The 4,450-nt window shown below is 38.4% G+C and overlaps 1 long non-coding RNA gene across 1 annotated transcript; it reads left to right on the forward strand.

Moving 5' to 3' along the window:
• The first annotated feature begins 249 nt into the window (after positions 1–249).
• LOC140700879 (uncharacterized) lies at positions 250–4,093 on the forward strand. Its single transcript, XR_012079612.1, has 3 exons — positions 250–312; positions 2,113–2,239; positions 3,764–4,093. It is a non-coding gene; the product is annotated as an uncharacterized lncRNA (long non-coding RNA).
• The last annotated feature ends 357 nt before the right edge of the window (positions 4,094–4,450 follow it).

The raw sequence follows: 4,450 nt of genomic DNA on the forward strand, positions 1-4,450 counted from the left end.
TCCTTAGTGAAGGAGATGAAATAGGGTTTATTGAAAATGCACATATATAATAAAAGATATATGGTTTATGGAGTCACTTATTTGCTAAAAAATGCTTTATTCATCTTCAAAAAGAGCTGAGTTAAAGATCCCTTTAGGGATCCCCAGAGAGGACAACCTGGTAAGGAACACATTTCTCGTAATGTGCTTTGTCAACATGTTACATCAGAATCACCAGAATCCTTATTAAAAATCCAAGTTCCGAAGCCCTATCACTGAAAGAAACTCACTGCTTTAGCAAATTCTGTTTTAAGGAGCCTTATTTCTGTCTGGGTATGCTATATAATATTCTTTGACTTTTCCTAGAGTTACGTAACTTCCAGGACAGTAATCCCACAATCCCCTTAAGTCCATAGATATTTAAGACCATTAACAATTCCTTAGGAGTTAATGCCCAAGCTAATAACGAAAAAGTGAATTATAATCATCTGACTTTTAAGCAGGCATCCGTGATGGACTTAGAATAAGGAAGAATCCATAATTACCTGTGAAATCAGTATTTGAAATATCCTTTAGTGTTAATGTCAAGAATATTAAACACCTGCTATGTTCTTAATTTTAACCATTATTCTGGGTGTTAGGTAGACAAAGATAATGGTTCCATGTCTTAAGGAATTCCCTGAGGAAGGAACAATTCTGTCAGTTCTCATTATTCACCACTGTTATGTTCTTTTAAGTCACCACAAGCACTGAATTAGCAAATACTGTACCACTAATCCTAGGAAATGTGGGGTTAGATTCCTGTGAGCCTCCGATCATAACATTTTTGTCATCTAATAAATACATAACCTTGTTTTATGTGTTTCTGTTTACAGACAATTTATTTAATACATATTGCTGATTAATTAACATTGAACTCACTGCCAACAGCACTATAACTCATGCCTGAACAAAGCTTCTATAAGGCACATCACGGCCCTCTGGCACTTAGAAACACCACACAACGCTTCAGCACTATGCTTGGGGGTGAGCATTTCATACAGCAAAATCACCAACAAAAAGCACAAAAATGTGAAAACCATAGCATGAAACGCCACAGAAAGGACATTTTATTTCACAGCGTGAGAGCTGAAACAAGCAGGCTGCCTGCCTGAACCTCAGCTGGGAACATGCATGATGGGTGACTCACATTTTTTCTTCTGGGGGTGTATCCACAAGTGACAATGAACATGTCACAGGTGTTGGTTGGGGGATCACAGATTCATTTTAGTGAGTGCAGAAATTTGAAAATACAGAACTGTGAATAATAAGGATCAACTGTGTATTTGTTGATAATGTGCAAATGCTGTAAAGGAAGCACAGACTAGGTATGATGGAAATGCAGAGGAAGAAAACTTAAAGAGTTTGCTGGGTGAGGATGGAGGAAGGCAGAGAAGCAATCAGAGAGGAATATCCCTATATTTCCTAGGAGCAGTGGTTCAGTATTTGCTAATTCAGTGCTTGTGGTGACTTAAAAGAATGTAAAAATGTAAATAATGAGAATCGACTGTATCGTTCCTTCCTCAGGGAGTTCTTTGAGACATAGAACCGTCATCCTTGTATAGCTAACACCCAGAATAATGGTTAAAATTATTGCTCTGCTTAAGCAAAGACTTGTAAAGTGAACAGGAATTTGACCAATAGGTAAAGAAGAGAGTATTCCAGGAAGAGAGAAATGTGTGTGGGAAGAAAGTGGGACTAGACAGACTACTGGGCAATGATCCTGAAAGGCCTTGCATGCCAAGCTGAGGAGGTTATATTTTATCCTCAGAAAATATCAGCAAATGATATCCTGGTTAACTAAACAGACTTTCAATTTCCATCTCCCCTCTATTTGTCACATTGCTACCTCATCATCAAGTACCAAAAGAGTGTAAATTATTATCTTCAGAATAATGATTGTTTGCCCCATTCCTTTTGTAATTTCTTCTGCTTAAATTTCATTTCCTAATCATGGCTTGCCTGAAAGCTGCACAGTATGATTTATTCACTGAGTAATTTCATATTTAGGAGACAATGTTTTGGCAATGTTTTGATTAGATGAGAATCCAAGACATGGAACATGACATGAATCAATATCTGTCTAATCCCCAGATAACTACAACTCAATCAAATAAAACCCATCAGAGTGGCTATGATGTCTACCACATTTTAGAAATGTGTTTTTGACCAAGCAGAGGGAAATAACATCAAGGAGCAAGCCTCTGTACATTTGGAGAAGGTAAACCAATTCAAAGACTGGACAAATTGATCAGCTTGTCAACTGAGTGGAATTTGTGTTACTAGGGACCTTATGATGGGTGTTGTCATTGTTTTAAGTGCCTGGAGTCCTTTCCTTGCTTTACCAGTCTTAGACAGTGCTCAGACAGATCTGCCTTTCATTCACTAAATGGAATTACTGCAGTTACCTAGGTGACCAGATGTGGTCACCGGGCACCAGTTCAGGCCACTATTATTCATCACCTTTTCTATTACTGTAATTGCTTCATTGTCCTTTCTTATGCTAATCTTACTTTTTCTCTCATTTATTCTCCATACTCCTTCCAGAGTGACCTTTTTAAAGTGGTAAAGCCAACACATTGCCTTCCAGCTTCGAAATCTTCACTCTCCTTAACATGATTTTAAGACCCAGCTTGCTCAGGTTTCCTTCAACTCCTTCATGATTCTCATGCTTACACTCAGTGTTTGAGCTCGTGGCTAAATAGGCCACTGTTTAACATTCTTCTTCCAAACCATAATTTGTGCTGCCTCAGGACCTTTGCACATGCTGCTCCCACAGCCCAGAACATTGTTCCCCATTCCCCACCACAAATTCCTACTTATTTAGTCTGTCTCATTTTAGAATCACCTCTTCCAGAAAGCTTTCCTTGACCACCTCATCACTCCCCTGGCCCTAATGGGACTTCCATCATTCCCTGTATTTTCCCTAAGAAAGCATGGATCACCCTGTATTAGTCCTTCCCATTCACTTGACTATCTTACCTCATTAGACTGTATGTCTCACCAGAGTAGGGACTATGTTCTATTCTCTTTTGTATTTCAAGAGCCAGCACAGTGCCAACACTGTGCTCATAAATGTTTGTTGAACGTTTGAGTAAATGAACAGTGAGCACTACTGGCCTTTCCCTCTACTTCCCCCACCAAGGAGACAAGACAGGATTTAGAATTTGAAAAAAAAAAATGGGTGTGAGTTCCAGTTTCACTTGCAGTTACTTATTTGTGATTATGAGTAAGTTATTTGTTCTTTCTGAGACCCAATTCTTATGTGCAAAACAGGGAAGACAATAACACATATTTCACAGAATTGTAGTGATGGTTGATTAAAATGTGCATAAATAGGCACTATAAACTGTGATTTGTTAAATACATGCTAGTTATTACATACATAGAAAATATATATTTTTATTGTTCAGAGCATTAATGTTTTAAACCACTGATTTCATTTAAAAAGAGAGCTTAATTTGGTGCTGTGGATGCAACTTTATCCTATGAATGCAAATCGTTGTACTGTGAATAGATTGGGATATTAGGACCCTCATGAAATGCGGCAGGAAATTGGAAATGTTCTTTAAAAAAAAGGAAGAAAAAGCTAAGTAGAGGGAGAGGGAGGCTGTTGCAATTCTAAGCTTTCAGCATTCACTGAAAAAAAAATGAATATAGTATGCAAAGATTTTTTTAAAAATCCTCTTTCCAGTATAAAAGAAAAGTGATAACTATTTGCTGACACTAAAACACTAATTTATAGACAACCCATTTTCTGTGTGATCAAGTGGAAAACCGGACATTGCAGATGATCTTGGGACACGTAGACGATGGAAATTCTACTCTTCAGCTCATTCAACCGTACAGAACTTTCAGCTTGCTCCTCCATAGACCCGGCACAGAAAGTTTCATGGGCAATAAATAGCTCAGCTTCACTAAATGACCAGGGGAGCTAATGAACAGTCATGCTGATCTCTTCATGCAGTGGAAAGAGTATTTCTCACTGCTGGCTTTCAGACCATTGAATCTACTTCTTTTCCAATTTCTAGATTAGCAATCGTTTTTAAAGTTTGGAGAACTGGCTGGTTATCAGTATATGCCCTCCCAGTGACCTCCAATATGGAACATTCAAGTGGTTCAAATAAAACAAGGGTCTATTCAAACCAATTCCTGCCCCCAGGCCCCAATTATAAGTGAATGCCATGTAAGCAGGCAGAGTTTTCAGTTGCTGTTTTCACTAAATTTCATAGGTACAGTTTGAGAATCTAGAAAATATTTCCCTAGTTATTTCCTCTGAGTTCTGATACTGAGGTGGGCAGGCCCTCAGCCCCACTGTCTTTCAGTTTATCTCTGCATATCCATGCTGCTTCTTCTCTGTCTGTTTCCGCCTGTTCTCTTCAAAGAGAAACTATCCATCTTTCCCAACAGCTTAGCCTTTCCTCTGAGCTCT

Source organism: Vicugna pacos, chromosome 13 (assembly GCF_048564905.1).
Source record: "Vicugna pacos chromosome 13, VicPac4, whole genome shotgun sequence".
Lineage (NCBI taxonomy): Eukaryota > Metazoa > Chordata > Mammalia > Artiodactyla > Camelidae > Vicugna > Vicugna pacos.